Source organism: Carcharhinus amblyrhynchos, chromosome 27 (assembly GCF_965287045.1).
Source record: "Carcharhinus amblyrhynchos chromosome 27, sCarAmb.v2.hapA, whole genome shotgun sequence".
Classification (NCBI taxonomy): domain Eukaryota; kingdom Metazoa; phylum Chordata; class Chondrichthyes; order Carcharhiniformes; family Carcharhinidae; genus Carcharhinus; species Carcharhinus amblyrhynchos.
In genome coordinates, this window is record NC_137350.1 from 5,878,836 (window position 1) to 5,900,531 (window position 21,696).

Below are 21,696 nucleotides of genomic sequence, written 5' to 3' on the forward strand. Positions count from 1 at the left end.
ATGGAGATCTGCAGTCGAGGTAGCTATGGGAGTCAGTGGGCTTGTAATGGATACCGGTGGACAGAAATGAAGAGAGAGAGGTCAAGGAAGGGAAGAGAAGTGTCAGAGATGGACCATGGTAAGGTGATAGAGGGGAAGCAAAATTGATAAATTTTCTATGTCCAGAGAGCATGAAGTGGTATCAAAGTAATCGCCAACGTACAACTGAAACATTGACTCTATTCTCTGTCCACAGATGCTGTCAGACCTGCTGAGGTTTTCCAGCATTTTAAGAGCGTTCACTAAATGACATTCTGTTTTGCTCCGAAATAAAATCCTCGTGTGAAGTGTGGGTGAATTTTAGACGTTTCGCTGTTAGATGTCAAACCAAGCAGGCCTTTTACAGTTTTAATAAACTAAACTTCACAGCTCCATCAACGAACACAAATGTCAGAGGAGCAGCCTCCCTCTGCAGTAGACTACTGGCCGTGTTGTAGAAAGTTTTGTGACATTAGCCTCTTCCCGACACACCTCCCTCCCCCCTCACTCTCACCACTGATAACCCAGCAATCAACTCATGCCCACAACCGGTCATTAGTGGTTGTTGCTATGGCTACAATTCTCCCAGCTCCAGAAAGCACAATATCCATCCTGAGGATTTACTGGATACAGGGTGAATGATCCAGGATTGATTTCCAGCCTGGATGCGGTGCAGCCTGGCTGTACGATTCGAGACTGGCAGGAGTGGGACACAAGCAGGAAGCATTGCCCTATGATTACAAGATCTAGCCATGGGATCACACCCAGCTCTTAGACAAAAGGTGATGGATCCAAGTCCTGGGCCTGAAACCTCAGCACATGATGTCTTTTATTTACATCCACAGGCGATTCGGTCCGCCTTGTTGTCCAACAAGGGGCATACACGCGGTGGGTCGTGTGAGGGCTGCTCTTGGATGTTGCTTCGAGAGTTGCCTAGTGCTTCACGTCGTTAGTGTACGCTTAAACTGGACCAACTGACGGGCAACACCACAGCTCAGTGACTATCACTGATTGCTGTGCAGATACATGGATTTGGGTCGGTGTCCGTGGGAGTTTGCACATTCTCCCCGTGATCGCGTGGGTTTTCTCCGGGTGCTCTGGTTTCCTCCCACACCCCAAAAACGTGCTCTTAGGCTGATTGGTGTTAACAAATTGTCCCTAAATTAGGCGTCCCTCAATCTGGTTATAATTCTTTAAATTTGCACCCCTTTATTGTGGAGTCCAATAGGTGTAGACAAAGGGAGAAGAAGGCAGTCACTGGATGTTAAAATGGCAGCGCAGGCTTGTAGGGCCGAATGGCCTGTTTCCTGTGCTGTGCTGTTCTTTGTTCTATGATCTGGCCAGCGAGAGTGAGGCAATGCTACATTGTCAGGGAGGATGTTAAACTAAAACTTTGTCTGTCCCTCCCTAGGTGTTAAAGATCCCATGGCACTATTTGTGAAATAGTGGGTGATTCTCACTGGTCTCCTGCCTAATACTTCTCTCTCAATTAGCGTCACAATTGCTCAGTCTGATGCTCATTACAGAGACGGCATTGGTTACCTTGCTCTTTGATTTGGTTACTCAGGTTTGGCCAGTAGAGTATTTCTCCCTCCTGCCTCAAACTAGACTTCAATCTTTGATGGTTTCATTCAACACCAGTTTCCTCCTCTCTTTGGGGATGATGACTCCAGTTCCTTTGTAGAAGATGCCACTTGGACAATCCCTGTATGCCCAATTCTCCCTGATAGCAACTGATTATAGGGATTGACCTTGTTGGTTTCCAGCTATCCTTTCATCACTGCTTCCTGCAGCGCTTGGACAGTTGCATCTCGTCGTGTAGTTTGCTTGATCTGAGTAAGATGCTTGTTTGTCAGGTCAATGTCTCTCTGGGCTGGTGATTTCCAGAGCGTGCTGTGCTGTTGCCCCTTGTTGAATCTGGAAGATTTCATGACCTGTGCCAGTTTCGGTCACTTTCTTCACAGGGATTGCAGCTCTTGACAGCATGTTTGCGATGTACGCCCACTTCCCCTGATTGTACTTCCAAATTATATCTTTGCAAACAAAGTAACATCGTTTGTAGACACTTTGAAACAGATAGAAGTTGTTTGCGAAAGATATTTTAAACTGGTTAGACTTTGTCATCACTTTGTGTCTCCCAAACAGGTACTGATTAAAACACTGACAAGCAAACACAATAGCTGGGTATTCTTCCTCAATCTGTGTGTAACATTGTTCAGTTGGTGTCAACACTCCGGATACAAACACAACTGGTTGTCCCTGCTCCATGAGCATTCTCCAAGTCCTGTCTTGTTGGAGTCACACTGCAGGGTGATCTCATCCTTATACCGTAGGATGTCAGCATTGGCATTGTCCTCGCTGGTTGTTTGATATGAGTGAAAGCTGCTTCTTGTTCTGTGCCCTAATGAAGTCCCACAACACTAGATTAAAGTCCAACAGGTTTATCTGGTAGCACGAGCTTTCAGAGTGCTGCTCCTTCATCAGGTGAGTGCCAACATCCTGAAAATGCTTTACAGTCAGATTGTTCACATAATGGGAAATTGGCAAGGGCTTTTGCTGGGCAGTTCACAAACTGTTGCACCGCCTTCACATCTTTGATTGCTGCATCTCTGCTACAGCTCTGACCTTGTAAGAAGTCTGACAACACCAGGTTTAAGTCCAACCGATTTATTTGATAGTAAACTCACAAGCTTTCGAGGTTTCCCTCTTCGTCAGGTGAATGGAGAGTTCTGGCCTCAGACAGAGCATATAACAGCACAGACAGTTTACAGATTACGGATTAGAATGCAAATCTTTACACCTAACCTGCTGTTCAAGTCTTAAAGTGGCCAACAATGTGAGTGGAAGGAGCATTAAGCACAGGTTAAAGAGATGTGTATTGTCTCCAGACAGTACACATTCTAATCTGTAAACTGTCTGTGCTGTTATATGCTCTGTCTGAGGCCAGAACTCCCCATTCACCTGACGAAGGGCAAGCCTCGAAAGCTTGTGAGTTTACTATCAGATAAATCGGTTGGACTTAAACCTGGTGTTGTCAGACTTCTTACTGTGTTTACCCCAGTCCAACGCTGGCATCTCCACATCATGACAGCTCTGACCTTGTCAGGATCAGGGTGAAAACCTTTCAGTGTCAGTAAATGATCTGTACACCTGACCCCAGTCATCTTTGCTTGCAGTTTTTCTTATTCAGCTTCAGTTGCCGGGTTCCCTGTGACAGTCTCACTAGATTCTGATCAAGGTGTGCAATGCCTTCTTCCATCATAACTCCACATCCATTGACTAGCAGGTCATCTATGATCCATGAATGTCTCATAGTGTCAGCATACTGGGCTGGCACAGTGGTTAGCACTGCTGCCTCACAGCTCCAGGAACCTGGGTCCAATTAGGGCAGAAGTTATTTTACCCTCCATCCGGAACAGCGAGAAAACCTTCCTCCTCATGATGTTTCTGCTTGTTTTGTCCTTAGTGTGCTCTTCTGTTGTTCATGAGTGGGAATAGTTTCTCCAAGTCTGGGTCACTGTCTGTGTGGAGTTTGTACATTCTCCCCGTGTCTGTGTGGGTTTCCTCCGGGTACCCCAGTTTCCTCCTATATCCAAAGATGGGCAGGTTAGGTTAGATGCATTGGCCATGCTAAATTGCCCCTTAGTGTCTCAGGACGTGTAGATTAGAGGGATTAGCGGGGCAAGTATTTGGGGTTGCAAGGATAGGGCCTGGGTGGGATTGTTATCGTTTTAGACTCAACGGACTGAATGGCCTCCTTCTGCACTGAAGGGTTTCTATGATTCACTGAAGCTCTTCTGGAGCAGCAGAAATACTAAATGGCATTGCAACCATCTGTACCTAACACATGGCATTCAGAATGTAGTCAGAAACCTCCAGCTTCACATTGGCAAGTATCCATCCTTCACATCATAGAATCATAGAACCCAACAGTGCAGAAAGAGGCCCTTTGGCCCATCGAGTCTGCACCGAACACAATCCCACCCAGGCTCTACCCCAATATCCCTACATATTATACCCTCTAATCCCCTCTAACCTACACATCCCTGGACACTAAGGGGTAATTTCTTAGCATGGCCAATCAACCTAACCCACACATCTTTGGACTGTGGGAGGAGACCAGAGCACCCGGAGGAAACCCACGCAGACACGAGGAGAAGACATGAGGCCAGTAAAGAGCTTTGCCTTGGAAAGATGCGGCAACATTTCTTCAACGGTTGGCATAGGCCAGCGAGAGCTCTTCAGAGCTTCACTGAGGTCCACTGGATCTCGCCACACACTCAACTTCCCAGCGTGTTTCATTTCTTCCACGCTGTCAATCCAGTCGGTGAGGGTTGTCACTCTTCATTCCTCCCACCTCTTCGATCTTACCTTCCAGGCTGAATGTGAGAGCAGCTGGAACTCTCCCCAGAAGATGCCGAGCCGGTCTCACTCACAGTTACTTCAGGATGATATTCAGCAGCAAGATGTCTGGGGCCTGCAAAAACATCGTTGTAGATTTTTTTTGTTCGGGTTTGTTGAGCAGTCAATGGTTTTGAACGTAGAATCATAGAACCCTACAGTGCAGAAACAGGCCCTTCGGCCCATCGAGTCTGCACTGAACACAATCCCACCCAGACCCTATCCCCATATCCCTACACATTTACCCTCTAACCTACACATTCCAGGACTTTGTGTTCTGTAAAACACTGCAAACCACTTCCTGTACATGGAGCATTACGCAGTCCCAGCAGTTAACTTCCTTCAGCTGGGTTGACACTGGAGTTGAGGGAGTTGAGCTATGAAGAGAGGCTGAATAGACTGGGTCTGTACTCATTAGAGTTTAGAAGGATGAGGGGGGATCTTATTGAGATGTATAAGATGATGAAAGGGATGGATAGGGTAGAGGTGGAGAGGTTCTTCCCGCTCAGAAAGAATATCAGGACTAGAGGGCACAGCCTCAAGATAAGGGGGGTGCAGTTTAGAACGGCGTTGAGGAGGAACTTCTTCACTCAAAGGGTGGTGAATCTCTGGAATTCTCTGCCCGTTGAAGTGGTGGAGGCTGCCTCGCTAAATATATTTAAGATGTGGGTAGATAGGTTTTTGGTAGGCAAGGGGATTAAGGGTTATGGGGAGAAAGCGGGAATGTGGAACTGATCCACTTCAGATCAGCCATGATCTTATTGAATGGCGGGGCAGGCTCGAAGGGCTAGATGGCCTAATCCTGCTCCTATTTCTTATGTTCTCCTTCTACACTCATTGTTGCAGTCATCACAAACTATTTTTTTCCCCTTGAGGCTTGAGGACACCAACCTATGTATTGAATGTATTCAAGAGGTGGCTGGACGTAGCACTTGGGGCAAACACGATCAAAGGTTATGGGGAGAAAGCAGGATTGGGTTACTGAGTTGGACTATCAGCAATGATCGTGATGAATGGCAAAGCAGACTGGAAGGGCAGAATGGCCTCCTCCTGCTCCTGTCTCCTATGTTTTCTATGTTTTCCATTCTAGGGTGCAGATTTGTCAGGATCATCCTATGACATCTCTCCAGCTAACATCTTTATTGGCTTGTTTTTCTTCTTTCTAGCTGAACACTTGCTTCTTGCAATCAGAGTACAGCTCTCCCCACACTGGACACGTCTCCTTTTGTGTGCGTCCTCAATACACACATCCCATACTTCAGCCTTCATCTTTCTGCTGTACAAATAGTTCTTCCTTTTCCTCCATTGTCTTGTACTTGGAAGGCCTGAGCTGCCTGCCAACAGTGCAAAGCCTCCCATCAATAGTCTGCTGTTTATTGCCCACTTCAGACCTTCTGCACGTCAATAGTTTTCTGAAATGTAAGTTTCTCTTTGCTCAGTGGACACGCTGTCCAGGCAGGATCTCTTGTCCCAAAGACAATCCTATCGCTAATCAGATCATCCTTCAGTTGCTCAGACTCACAAGACTCAGCTGAGCATCCTAATGCTGCCGCAGACTAATCAAGGTTTGCCCCCTCTTCCTGAGCTCTGAAGTTGAACACATGGTGTTCATAAGTAATATTTGTAGAGCGCTCAAAGTAAGGCAACAAAATTTCACAACGCAGGCTTTTCTGCTTGAGGTCTATCGCTTGACCTCTGCTTGAGGGTGGCACGGTAGCACAGTGGGTTAGCACTGCTGCTTCACAGCTCTAGCGGCCTGGGTTCGATTCCCGGCTCGGGTCACTGTCTGTGTGGAGTTTGCACATTCTCCTCGTGTCTCTGTGGGTTTCCTCCGGGTGCTCCAGTTTCCTCCCACAGTCCAAAGATGTGCAGGTGAGGTTGATTGGCCATGCTAAGAAATTGCTCCTTAGTGTCCAGGGATGCTTAGGTTAGAGGGATTAGCGGGTAAAATATGTAGGGATATGGCGGTAGGGCCTGGGTGCGATTGTGGTCGGTGCAGACTCGATGGGCCTCCTTCTGCACTGTAAGGTTCTATAATCTATGGTGCAATACAGCTTGCAGTAGTCTTTACCCAGCACAGAGTTGCTATTCTTATTTGCTCCGGTTGTTTAACTCTGTTTTGCCATCGAGACTGGAAGAATTTTCAACACGTTCTCGAATCTCCCTTCATCGGAGTCAATGTCCTATACAAAATTGCAGACTGAAGTGTCAACTATTCTCTGCTGTTTCTTATCGTGGCAAGCTTTATTTACAGCTATCAAATTCCACTCAATTTCAGCTGTACAGTCCTGGCACCCTGTTCCATGTGGCGGGAAAATGGTCTCTGCTCCCATCCTTTGTCTGACCAACAGCCACACTACACAAAAGGCAGCCATACACAAAGACATTTCTCCAAAGAGTGATCTGCATTGCCTGGTTCAAATGAGGCAGCGCTCGCGGGGGAAAGGCATAAGGGGAATTGCCCCTTCGAAGGATCAGTCACACACGTCGGGCTGAATGGCCTGCTTGTGCTGTTACTGTCCCGTGATCACTGGGTATGTCCTCAGCACGTTGAAGGCTGATTTGTTGGAGATGTTTAGAATTATGGAGGTTTCAGATGGAGTTAAAAAGAGAAACTGTTTCAAAAGCTGGGGCACGGACAGAGTGGATAGTCAGAAGCTTTTCATAAGAACCTAAGAAATAGGAGCAGGAGTAGGCCATCTAGCCCTTCGAGCCTGCCCCGCCATTCAATAAGATCATGGCTGATCTGTCGTGGCTCAGTTCCACATTCCCGCCCTCTCCCCATAACCCTTAATCCCCTCGCTTATCAAAAACCCATCAACCCGCGTCTTAAAAATATTTAGCGAGGTAGCCTCCACCACTTCAACAGGCAGAGAATTCCAGAGATTCACCACCCTTTGAGTGAAGAAGTTCCTCCTCAACTCCGTTCTAAACCGCCCCCCCTTTATCTTGAGGCTGTGCCCCCTAGTCCTACTGTCCTTTCTGAGCGGGAAGAGCCTCTCCACCTCTATCCTATCCATCCCATTCATCATCTTATACGTCTCAATGAGATCTCCCCTCATTCTTCTAAACTCTAACGAGTACAAGCCCAGTTTATTCAGCCTCTCCTCATAGCTCAACCCCCTCAACTCCGGTATCAGCCTGGTAAACCTCCTCTGCACTCCCTCCAAGGCCAAAGTATCCTTGCGTAAGTGCGGCGACCAAAACTGCACACAGTACTCCAGCTGCGGCCTCACCAATGCCCTATACAGCTGCAGCAAGACCTCCCTACTTTTATATTCAATCCCCCTCGCTATGAAGGTCAGCATCCCATTCGCCTTCCTGACCACCTGCTGCACCTGCAAGCTGGGTTTTTGCGACTCATGCACAAGGACCCTGGGTGGAAGGAACAGTTACTAGGGACCATAGGTTTAAGGTGCGAGTGGCAAGGTTTAACAGAGATGTAAGTTTTTTTTTTAACACAGTGGGTGCCTGGAGCTCATTGTCAGGAGAGGTAGTTGATACGATAGTCACTTTTAAGGGGCGTCGTGACAAATACGTGAATAGGATGGGAATAGAGGGATACAGTCCCCTGAAGAGTAGAGGGTTTTAGTTCAGTCAGGCAGTACGGTCAGTGCAGGCTTGGCGGGCCGAAGGGCCTGTTCCTGTGCTGTAATTTTCCTTGTTGTCAAAGCCAGGGCCAAAAGAGACATCAACAAGGAGCATTTATTTACACAAGAAGTGTTTAGGGTTTGGAATGCACTGAGTGATGCGTTGGTGGAAACGCTTCGGAAAGAGAATTGGATGAACACCAGACGGAGAAGTTGCCAGGATATTGGGAAAAGGTAGGGGAATGGGACATATTGGATTGCTCTTTGAAAAGGGCCAGCAGAGACTTGAGGGGCCAAATGTGCCGTGTTATTTCTACGATCTGAAGGACGGCACACTGTGGCTATCTCACTTGGAACCTCTGCGCAGCACGGAATTACAATCGGGAACACAGCTCCGGGCTGTTCTTAGCTCAGACTGGCTGGTACTCCAATCCTTCCAGCAATCGCAGTTTGCGTTTGAGCTTTGTATGGAATGTGGAACAATAACTCTTCTGAATTGTCCCACACCCTCTCCCGAACAAGTCTCGGCCGGCTAACTGGGAATTGGCCCAGGAAGTACAGAGCCTCATCTCTGCGCTGTCAAACTTGTCACACCCAGCTCTCAGTAGAATGCAAATCAATTCAGACTAATTAAAGGTGTTGTCCATTTCTTTTCCATTTGCCTGACATTGTGTTCATTCCAACCTCTGCTCGGTTAACAAAGCGAGAAATTTTGGGTTTCTCTCCACCTCTCTGAAAGGATCTGCCCCCTTGATACAAGTTTCGCCAACACCACAGGCGCAGAACCCAGACATTGGGTCACGCAACTGGGGAAGGCCTCGCACAGAGCTGAACCCGATCCTGTTCTCTCCCGGTATTGACAAACACGCTTTTCAGCAGGGGTCACTGGTTAGCAGGCAGGCTGCTAAATCTTGCTGATTTTCCTCATCTGACCCAGAGATATTGATGCCATCTTGGCCTGGCATTCTGGGTAGGGTTTAAGCCAAGGGCCTGGGGGCTAGGGTGGCACATTGCTGCATTGTACACAAGAGGAAGCCCTGATGTTTTTTCCAAAAAACTGCCTTGCTTATCAACTGCAACAGGTCATTCAAGGTTCTACTCTCGCAGATCCGTGTCCCTGGAACATCTGTGTCCTGGAATATCCGTGTCCCTCTCTCTCTCTCCCCGCACCTTGACCATCGCTAAACACTGCGTCTGAACAGTGCTACGCTCTTCCAGAGGTTGCTGCAGAATGACATTGGGAGCCAGAGGTGGAGATGACTGGGGCTCTCCGACCGAAACCATGGGCCTGGGGTCTATAGAGGGCCCTAACACAGACCTGAAGCTAGGCCTTAGGTCTCATTGACATTTTCTGGGCTAGCAGCCAGTCTCTGTCCTATCCCCACACAGAGAGGCATGGAAGATCACGGGAAAGGGGGTCAGAACAGGGAGCAGGAGTCAGGGTGGTGGGAAGACAGCAACGCTGCAGTCAGGGTGGGACCTGAAACAACTCAGCCCCACCCCAATAATGCTTACCCCTCACACTTAGAGAATGTGCACCCTCTTATTCCCCTCCCCTCAGAATGTTCATCCTCGCACCCCTCGAGAATGCTCACCCCACAACAATGTTTAGATTCATAGAATCTCTACAGTGCAGACGTAGGCCATTCAGCCCATCGAGTCTGCACTGGTCACAATCCCACCCAGGTCCTATTCCTGCAACCCGATATATTTACCCTGCTAATTACCCTGACACTAAGGGACAGTTTACCCTGGCCGATCCACCTAACCCGCACATCTTTGGACTGTGGAAGGAAACCGGATCACTCAGGGGAAACCCACGCAGACACGGGGAGAATGTGCAAACTCCACACAGACAGTGACCCGAGCTGGGAATCGAACCCAGGTCCCTGGCTCTGTGAGGCAGTAGTGCTAACCACCGTGCCACTGTGTCACCCATATGTTTACTTCCAAGAAATCCCCACAATGATAACCTCCCTCACCCACAGAAAATATTCATCCCCCTCCACCCAGCTCACCCCAACACCCCCCACCCGCCCCAAAACCCCCCCCCCCGGCTCACCCCAACCCCCCCGCCCCAACCCAACTCCCCCCAGTTCACCCCAATCTCCCCAGCTCACCCCACACCAACCCAACCCTCCTAGCTCACCCCAACCCCCAGCTCACCCCAAAGCCCACCCCAGTTTACCCCAAACCCCCCAGCCCACACCAACCATCGCAGTCAACCCAACCCCCAGCTCACCCAACCCTCCCAGCTCACCTCAATCTCCCAGCCCATCCCAAATCCCTCAGCTCAGCCCAACACCCCCAGCCCACCCAAACCCCCCAGCTCATCCTAACTTCCAGCTCACCCCAACCTCTCCCTGAGCCCACCCCAACCTCTCCCTGAGCCCATCCCAAAACCCCCAGCCCACCCCAACTCCCCGCTCATCCCACACCCCCAGCCCACCCAAACCCCCCAGCTCATCCTAACCTCCAGCCCACCCCAACCTCTCCCTGAGCCCACCCCAAACCCCCCAGCCCACCCCAACTCCCCGCTCATCCCAAGCCCCCAGCCCACTCCAACCCCACCATCTCACACCAACCCCAGCTCACCCCAAACCCCCCAGCACACCACAATCCCCCCAACCCACCCCAACTCCCAGCTCACCCCAGCCCTACCAGCCCACCCCAACCCCTCCAGCTCACCCCAGCCCTACCAGCCCACCCCAACCCCCCCAGATCACCCCCAACCTCCCAGCCCATCCCAATCCCCTCAGCTCACCCCAACTCTCCCCAGCCCACCCCAAACTCCCCAGCCCACCCCAACTCTCCCCAGCCCACCCCAAACTCCCCAGCTCACCCTAACCTCCAGCTCACCCCAAACCCTCCCTGAGCCCACCCCAAGCCCCCCAGCCCACCCCAACCCCCCCAGCTCACCCCAACCACCAGCTCATTCCAATCCACCCAGTCGACGCTAATTCCCTCAGCCCACCCCAACCCCCCCCCCAGCTCACCCCAACCCCCCCCGAGCTCACCCCAACTCCCCGGCTCACTCTAAACCCCCAGTTCACCCCAACCCCCCCCCAGCTCACCCAACCTCCCAGCTCACCCCAACCCCCTCCAAGCTCACCCCAAACCCCAGCCTAGCCCAACCTGCAGCTCACCCCAAACCCTCCCCAGCTCACCCCAGCCCCCTCCCCCCAGCTTACCCCAAAACCTCCCCCAGCTTACCAACTCATCCACACCCTGGAAAAAGTTCATTCCCCAAGACAATGCCGATTCTCCCAATATCAGTCGGACACTAGGTACCAAAGCATACGAAACATGGAAATTAGGAGCAGGAACAGGCCATTCTGCCCTTCGAGCCTGTTCTGTCATTCAATAAGATCATGGCTGATCTGACTGTGGTCCCAACTCCAAATTCCTGGCTGCCCTCTACCCCAGAACCTTTGCTTCTCTGTCTATCAAAAATCAGTGGAACTCAGTCGGAACATATTCCTCTCTGCAGAAGAGAATTCCCCAGAATGAGGATCCTGGGAGAGAAAAGGATTCTCTTCTCCACTGTAAATGGTAAGCCTCTCATTCTCAAACTGTGTCCCATGTCACTCCCACAAACAGCAAAATCATCCCGATATCCCCCCCCCACAGTCAGATCCCCTCACCACCGTATCATTCAATAAGATCACCTCTCATTACTCCAAATGAAATATTCTGAAGTTGCGTTGAGAGGGGGGGGACACTATCGGGGGGAGGGGAGAGACACCGTCACGGGGAGGGGGGGTACATTGTCGGGGGAGGGGGAGACGCTGTCATGGGGAAGGGGTACGTTGTCGGGGGGAGGGGGTACATTGTTGGGGGGAGAGGGTACATTGTCGGGGGAGGGGGAACATTGTTGGGTGGAGGGAGGAAAATTCTAGGGGGGGGGGATCATTTCATGAACGTAGGAGTTTTCTCTTCAATGTCCTGGTTAATATTCATCCCTCAACCAATGTCATGGAAACGTGTCACCTGATCACAGTATCGCTGTGGTTTATGGGATGGGCACGAATTGGTTGCAATGTTTTCTACAATATCAGAGTGACTAAACTCCAAATGTGTTCCATTGGCAGCACAAGAGAGAGGAATCCTGGCTCCCAGTGCCTCTCCTCATTCCAGCTGCCTTATTCCCCCCTCCGCACTTTAATCCTCCTCCTCAGCCAACGCATGTTCTTCTTCCCCCCTTCCAGGTTCACCCACCAATTCACCAAACACAGAAAGGTCACAGTCAAATTGTAATGGTTACATTAATGGGTCGTGAATGTGAGGAGCAGCGATGGTTTAGTGCAATGGTAGTTTGTGTGCACTCTAAAGGTGATCTCACTGTGACTATTAAACAATACGACTCCTGCCACCTCCTGAACCCACTAACCTCCCCAACTCCTCAAACACCTCCAATCCCCATCCCTCCGACAGTCCCAACCTCCCAACACCCATCCCTCCGACAGCCCCAACCTCCCAACACCCATCCCTCCGACAGCCCCAACCTCCCAACACCCATCCCTCTGACAGCCCCAACCTCCCAACACCCATCCCTCCGACAGTCCCAACCTCCCAACACCCACCCCTCCGACAGCCCCAACCTCCCAACACCCATCCCTCCGACAGCCCCAACCTCCCAACACCCATCCCTCCGACAGCCCCAACCTCCCAACACCCATCCCTCTGACAGCCCCAACCTCCCAACACCCATCCCTCCGACAGTCCCAACCTCCCAACACCCACCCCTCCGACAGCCCCAACCTCCCAACACCCATCCCTCCGACAGTCCCAACCTCCCAACACCCACCCCTCCGACAGCCCCAACCTCCCAACACCCATCCCTCCGACAGCCCCAACCTCCCAACACCCATCCCTCCAACAGCCCCAACCTCCCAACACCCATCCCTCCGACAGCCCCAACCTCCCAACACCCATCCCTCCGACAGTCCCAACCTCCCAACACCCATCCCTCTGACAGTCCCAACCTCCCAACACCCACCCCTCCGACAGCCCCAACCTCCCAACACCCATCCCTCTGACAGTCCCAACCTCCCAACACCCATCCCTCTGACAGTCCCAACCTCCCAACACCCACCCCTCCGACAGTCCCAGCCTCCTGACCCCCACCCGCCTGGCCCCCACCCCTTCAACAACCCAGGTCTCCCGATTCCGACCTCTCTGACAGTCCCAGCCTCCCTACCCTCACCCCTCCGAAAACCCCAACCTCCCTACCCTCACCCCTCCAACAATCCCAACCTCCCTACCCTCACCCCTCCAAGAACCCCAACCTCCCTACCCTCACCCCTCCGAAAAACCCAACCTCCCTACCCTCACCCCTCCAACAGCCCCAACCTCCCTACCCTCACCCCTCCAACAATCCCAACCTCCCTACCCTCACCCCTCCAACAATCCCAACCTCCCTACCCTCACCCCTCCAACAGCCCCAACCTCCCTACCCTCACCCCTCCAACAACCCCAACCTCCTTACCCTCTGCCCTCCAACAGCCCCAACCTCCCTACCCTCACCCCTCCAACAATCCCAACCTCCCTACCCTCACCCCTCCAACAGCCCCAACCTCCCTACCCTCACCCCTCCAACAGCCCCAACCTCCCTACCCTCACCCCTCCAACAGCCCCAACCTCCCTACCCTCACCCCTCCAACAATCCCAACCTCCCTACCCTCACCCCTCCAACAGCCCCAACCTCCCTACCCTCACCCCTCCAACAATCCCAACCTCCTTACCCTCTGCCCTCCAACAGCCCCAACCTCCCTACCCTCACCCCTCCAACAACCCCAACCTCCTTACCCTCTCCCCTCCAACAGCCCCAACCTCCCTACCCTCACCCCTCCAACAATCCCAACCTCCCTACCCTCACCCCTCCAACAGCCCCAACCTCCTTACCCTCACCCCTCCAACAACCCCAACCTCCTTACCCTCTCCCCTCCAACAGCCCCAACCTCCCTACCCTCACCCCTCCAACAACCCCAACCTCCCTCCCCTCACCCCTCCAACAACCCCAACCTCCCTACCCTCACCCCTCCAACAACCCCAACCTCCCTACCCTCACCCCTCCAACAATCCCAACCTCCCTACCCTCACCCCTCCAACAGCCCCAACCTCCCAACACCCATCCCTCCAACAGTCCCAACCTCCCAACACCCATCCCTCCGACAGTCCCAACCTCCCAACACCCACCCCTCCGACAGCCCCAACCTCCCAACACCCATCCCTCCGACAGCCCCAACCTCCCAACACCCACCCCTCCAACAGCCCCAACCTCCCAACACCCATCCCTCCGACAGCCCCAACCTCCCAACACCCACCCCTCCAACAGCCCCAACCTCCCAACACCCATCCCTCCGACAGCCCCAACCTCCCAACACCCATCCCTCTGACAGCCCCAACCTCCCAACACCCATCCCTCCGACAGCCCCAACCTCCCAACACCCATCCCTCTGACAGTCCCAGCCTCCCAACACCCATCCCTTTGACAGTCCCAGCCTCCTGACCCCCACCCCTCCCTCAGCCCCAGCCTCCCGACCCCCACCCGCCTGGCCCCCAGCCCTTCAACAACCCAGGTCTCCCGATTCTCACCTCTCTGACAGTCCCAGCCTCCCTACCCTCACCCCTCCAACAATCCCAACCTCCCTACCTTCACCCCTCCAACAGCCCCAACCTCCCTACCCTCACCCCTCCAACAATCCCAACCTCCCCACCCTCACCCCTCCAACAGCCCCAACCTCCCTACCCTCACCCCTCCAACAATCCCAACCTCCCTACCCTCACCCCTCCAACAACCCCAACCTCCTTACCCTCTCCCCTCCAACAGCCCCAACCTCCCTACCCTCACCCCTCCAACAATCCCAACCTCCCTACCCTCACCCCTCCAACAACCCCAACCCCCACCTCTCCAACAACCCAACCTCCCTACCCTCACCCCTCCAACAACCCCAACCTCCCTACCCTCACCCCTCCAACAGCCCCAACCTCCCTTGACCATTTTCACCCTCCTCCCCACCATCCAATTGGCTCAAGGTTTCACTTACCATTCCTGAAGCAAGTACGCTCTCAGCTGCTGCTGACCTTCCAGCAGTTTGTAACTTTCCGGCAGATTTTAAAATAAAAATGAACACAACAAAGCTTCCCAAAGGTCAGAAACAGCTGTGCAGTGTCTAATGACATTGACACGACGGACCAACTTTTAAAAAAAAACCAGAGCTGTCAGCCTGAAGGATCTACCATTTGTTAAAGTTGGTCTGGCAGGTCTGCCTCTGGCTGCTGAAACAGAGGGGCTACAAGAAATTCCATTCAGAGCAACGAGCCCAGGCCCCAGTGTTTGTCGATGCCTGCTCCCACCTTCCCTTTCCCAGACCCTGGCTTTGGGACATTCTGGGGCTGTGAAAGATGCTATCAAAGACACAAATTTATTTCAATTTTCTTTCTTCCAAACCCGTCACCTCTACCACCTTGAAGGACAAGGGCAGCAGACGGATGTGAACAGCACCATCTGAAAGTTCTCTTCCAATCACAAACCATCCTAACTTGGAAATATGTTGCCCCTCCTCATTCTCACCTCCCTTCCTACCACAAGTGCATTTGTCCATGACAGTTTTGGGGTGACCAGCGCTTGCGGAGACAAAGTCCCCTCTTCACATTAGGGATACCCTCCATCATGTTGTGTGGCTAAATGGGATGGACTTCAAACAGATCTAGCCACTCAAAACTGGGCATCCATGAGGCGCTGTGGGCCAGCAACAGCAATAGAATTGTACTCAACTACAATCTGTAATCTCGTAGCCCAGCGTATCCCCCACTCTGCCATTAGCACCAAGCCAGGGGACCAACCCTCGTTCAATGGAGAGCGTGCTAGGAGCAGCACCAGGCATCCCTAAAAAGTCATGTCAATCTGGTGAAGCTCCCAAACAGGACTACTTGCGTATCAAACATCTTAAACAGCAAATGATATACAGAGCTAAGCAATCCCACAACCAATGGATCAGACCTAAGCTCTGCAGTCCTGTCACATCTAGTCAGGAATGGTGGTGGACAATTAAACAACTCACTGCAGGAGGAGGTTCCACAAATGTCCCCATCCTCAATGATGGAGGAGTCCAGCCGTCAGTACAAAAGATAAGGCTGGAACATAATGTTCAGCCAGAAGTGCCCAGTGGATGGACCATCTCGGTCTCCTGCAGTGCTCCCCAGCATTACAGCTACCAGTCTCCAGCCAATTCGATACACCACATGATATGAAGAAACGGTTGGAGGCACTGGCTACTGCAAAGGCAATGGGCCCTGAGAACATTCCGGCAATTGTACTGAAGACCTGTGCTCCAGAACGTGCTGCTCCGCTACCCAAGCTCTTCCAGTACAGTTACAACACTGGCATCTACCCAACGATCTGGAAAATTGCCCAGGTATGTCCTGTACACAAAAAGCAGCACACACTTAACCCAGAAAATTACCACAAAGTCAGTCTCAATCATCAGTAAGGTGATGGAAGGGGTCATTAAGCAGCATTTACTCGGCAATAACCTGCTCACTGATGCTCTGTTTGGGTTCTGCCAGGATCACCCAAGGGAAGCGGTGGCACAGTGGTACTGTCATAGATTTCATAGAGCCTGACAGTGCAGAAAGAGGCCCTTCAGCCCATCGAGTCTGCACCGACCACAATCCCACCCAGGCCCTATCCCCATATATTTTACCCACTAATCCCTCTAACCTAAGCATCCCAGGACCCTAAGGGGCAATTTTAGCATGGCCAATCAATCTAACCCGCACATCTTTGTAGTACTGTCACTGGACTAGTAATCCAGTAACTCAGCAGTAACACTCATGGGGCCTGGGTTCAAATCCCACCATGGCAGACGGTGAAATGTGAATTCGATAAAAATCTAGAATTAAAAGTCTAATGAAGACCATGAAGCCATTGCTGATTGTTGTAAAAATCCACCTGATTCATTAATGTCCTTCAGGGAAGGAAATCTGCTGTCCTTACCTGGTCTGGCCTACAATGTGACTCCAGACCCACAGCAATGTGGGTCTTTTAATTGCCCACTGAAATGGCAAGTCACTTAGTTCAAGGGCAATTTGGGATGGGCAACAACTGCTGGCCTTGCCCACATCCCATCCAATAATAACTGACCTCATCCTGACTTTTTATATCCTTGGTTTAAATATAGACAGAAGAGCTGAACTCCATTGGTGAGAATGACCTGCCCTTGACATCAAAGCAAGTGTGTGGCACCAAGGAGCTCGAGCAAAACAATGGGAATCAGGCAAAACTCTCCACTGGTTGGAGTCAGAATGAGTATAAAGGAAGGTTGTGGTGTTGGAGGTTAATCCTTTCAGCTCCAGGATATCACTGCAGGAGTTCCTCAGGGCAGTGCTCTCGGCCCAACCATCTTCATCAATGACCTTCCCTCCGTCACAAGGTCAGAAGTGCGGGTGTTCGCCGATGACTGCACAATATTCAGCACCGATCGCGACTCCTCGGATACTGAAGCAATCCAAATGCAGCAAGCCCTGGACAATATCCAGGCTTTGGCTGACAAGTGGCAAGTCACATTCGCACCACACCAGGAAATGACCATCTCCAACAAGAGAGGATCTAACCATTGCTTTTTGACATTCAGTGGCATTACCATTGCTGAATCCCCCACTATCAATAACCAGGGGATTACCATTGACCAGAAACTGGGCTGGACTAGCCATTTAAATACTGTGACTACTAAAGCACGTCTAAGAACCCTGCGGCGTATAACTCATCTCCTGACTCCCCAAAGCCTGTCCACTACCTACAGGGCACAAATTAATCGTGTGATGGAATATTCTCCACTTGCCTGGATGAATGGAGTTCCAACAATATTACGTTGTGGTATTATGGCGATGTTAAGAGATTTAAGGTTTTGTTAGGAACAAAAGGTATTTACTGATAAGAGAAACTTAGGTATAGGAAGGAGGTTTATGCAGAACCAAGGCTGCCCTGGGGGGGCAGCACAGTTCTACATGCTTGCAACATGGTTCTAAATGCCTAAGAAAGGACTCCACCCTCTATTGTGATCACTTATCTCAGTTCCCATTCGTCCCTCAAGTCAGGAGACTCACTTCCGCCGTACTGTCTTAAAGTGACACACACCACACACAACACTCGAAGCTTGACACCATTCAGGACGAGCACCCCTTCCACAAACACTCACTCCCTCCACCACCGGTTCACAGTGTGTATCATCTACAAGATGTACTGCAGGAACTCACCAAGGCTCCTTAGAGCCTTCCAAACCCACAACCTCTACAAACTAGAAGGACAGCAGATACATGGGAACGCCACCCCCTGCAAGTTGCCCTCCAAGTCACTCCCCACCCTGACTCGGAAATATGTCACTGTCCCTTCGCTGTCGCTGGTCCAGAATCCTGGAACTCGCTGCCTAACTGCAATGTGGGTGTACCTACACTGCATGGAGTGTAGCAGGGCAAGAAGTCAGTACACCACCAGCTTCAGAAGGGCAATTAGGGATGGCAAATAAATGAAGCCCATATCCCACAAAAGAAAGAAGTTCAATCAATGTTTAATATGGGAAAGTGACAGTAAATCTGAGCACCCAGAAACTGCAATGTAGTCTTCATCATATTGATTGATAAATATTTACCAGGGAGAGCTCCACTCTGTTTTCATTTTGTGATATTGGATTTCTTACATCCTCCTGAGAGATTTTCACATCTCATTTACATTAGCAGAGCTCTCCCTCTGTGCTGCACTGCTGTACCACCACCGAACTTGTACATAGCTCTCTGGAGAACCCACCAACTCTGTCTCACAGGTCAGCAAGGTGTGGCCAAGTGGACACTCAATGAGCATACATTCGGTTTGTGAGGAGCACTGCAGCACGGGCTGGAACCTGAAGTCATCGTGTTCAATCGCCGAGCTGCAGGGAACTCGGACAAATAGGTGTGGATAAGACAGTGACGACTTGCGAGGAAGAGGAGGTTGACAGTGGGTAAGTAACTGACATACAAAGAATTGTCAAGCATGGACTTCTTGAGAAGGGAGTGATGAGTGTGGCTGTGAAACAGAGTACACAAGGAAAAGAACCATTTAAAAATTCACGGTGGCCAGCAAAGGAGAATTGGCCTATAATCAGTGTAATCCATGAAATCAATGGAAAGGAAGGCAGGATCAACAGAGCAGACCAGGAGTCCTTGTCCCTGGGAGTGTTTGATGGGGGACAGTGTCGAGGGAGCTTTACTCTGTATCTAACCCCGTGCTGTACCTGTCCTGGGAGTGTTTGATGGGGACAGTGTAGAGGGAGCTTTCCTCTGTATCTAACCCCGTGCTGTACCTGTCCTGGGAGTGTTTGATGGGGACAGTGTAGAGGGAGCTTTACTCTGTATCTAACCCCGTGCTGTACCTGTCCTGGGAGTGTTTGATGTGGGACAGTGTAGAGGGAGCTTTACTCTGCATCTAACCCCATGATGTACCTGTCCTGAGAGTGTTTGATGGGGACAGTGTAGAGGGAGCTTTACCCTGTATCTAACCCCGTGCTGTACCTGACCTGAGAGTGTTTGATGGGGACAGTGTAGAGGGAGCTTTACTCTGTATCTAAATCCATGCTATACCTGTTCTGGGAAAGTTTGATGGGGGACAGTGTAGGGGGAGCTTTTATGGGGAAGCGATGGCCTAGTAGTATTATCGCTAGATTATTAATCCAGAACCTCAGCTAATGGTCTGCAGACCTGGGTTCGAATCCTGCAATGGCAGATGGTGGAATTGGAATTCAATAAACATATCTGGAATTAAAAGTCGACTGATGACCATGAAACCATTGTTGATTGTTGGAAGAACCCATCTGGTACAATAATGTCCTTTAGGGAAGAGCCACAGTAATGTGGTTAATTTTCAAATACTCTCAGGCAACTCAGAATGGACAATAAATCCTGGCCGGCAGCAATGCCCATGTCCCACGAATGGATAAAAAACACTCTGTATCTAACCCTGTGCTGTACCTGTCCTGGGAGTGTTTGATGGGGGACAGTGTAGAGGGAGTTTTACCCTGTATCTAACCCCGTGCTGTACCTGCTCTGGGAGAGTTGAATGGGATCAGTGTAGAGGGAGCGTTACTCTATATCTTCCCCATCCTGGGAGTGTTTGATGGGGGACAGTGTAGAGGGAGCTTTACTCTGTATCTAACCCCGTGCTGCACCTCTCCTGGGAGTGTTTGATGGGGGACAGTGTAGAGGGAGCTTCACTCTGTATCTAACCCCGTGCTGTACCTGTCCTGGGAGTGTTTGATGGGGACAGTGTAGAGGGAGCTTTACTCTGTATCTAACCCCGTGCTGCACCTCTCCTGGGATTGTTTGATGGGGGACAGTGTGGAGGGAGCTTTACTCTGTATCTAACCCTATGCTGTCCCTGTCCTGGGAGTGTTTGATGGGGGACAGTGTAGAGGGAGCTTTACTCTGTATCTAACCCCATGCTGTCCCTGTCCTGGGAGTGTTTGATGGGGACACTGTCGAGGGAGCTTTACTCTGTATCTAACCCTGTGCTGTACCTGTCCTGGGAGTGTTTGATGGGGGACAGTGTAGAGGGAGCTTTACTCTGTATCTAACCCCATGCTGTCCCTGTCCTGGGAGTGTTTGATGGGGACAGTGTAGAGGGAGCTTTACTCTGTATCTAACCCCATGCTGTCCCTGTCCTGGGAGTGTTTGATGGGGGACAGTGTAGAGGGAGCTTTACTCTGTATCTAATCCCGTGCTGTACCTGTCCTGGGAGTGTTTGATGGTGGACAGTGTAGAGGGAGCTTTACTCTGTATCTAACCCCATGCTGTCCCTGTCCTGGGAGTGTTTGATGGGGACACTGTCGAGGGAGCTTTACTCTGTATCTAACCCTGTGCTGTACCTGTCCTGGGAGTGTTTGATGGGGGACAGTGTAGAGGGAGCTTTACTCTGTATCTAACCCCATGCTGTCCCTGTCCTGGGAGTGTTTGATGGGGACAGTGTAGAGGGAGCTTTACTCTGTATCTAACCCCATGCTGTCCCTGTCCTGGGAGTGTTTGATGGGGACAGTGTAGAGGGAGCTTTACACTGTATCTAATCCCGTGCTGTACCTGTCCTGGGAGTGTTTGATGGTGGACAGTGTAGAGGAAGCTTTACTCTGTATCTAACCCCGTGCTGTACCTGTCCTGGGAATGTTTGATGGTGGACAGTGTAGAGGGAGCTTTACTCTGTATCTAATCCCGTGCTGTACCTGTCCTGGGAGTGTTTGATGGTGGACAGTGTAGAGGGAGCTTTACTCTGTATCTAACCCTGTGCTGTACCTGTCCTGGGAGTGTTTGATGGGGGACAGTGTAGAGGGAGCTTTACTCTGTATCTAACCCTGTGCTGTACCTGTCCTGGGAGTGTTTGATGGTGGACAGTGTAGAGGGAGCTTTACTCTGTATCTAACCCCGTGCTGTACCTGTCCTGGGAGTGTTTGATGGGGACAGTGTAGAGGGAGCTTTACTCTGTATCTAACCCCGTGCTGTACCTGTCCTGGGAGTGTTTGATGGGGGACAGTGTAGAGGGAGCTTTACTCTGTATCTAACCCCATGCTGTACCTGTTCTTTCCTGGGAGTGTATATAGCTGACACTGGATGGTTGAGTTGGGAAGTATTTCTTTTCCTGGCACTGATATTTCTTACCTCATGG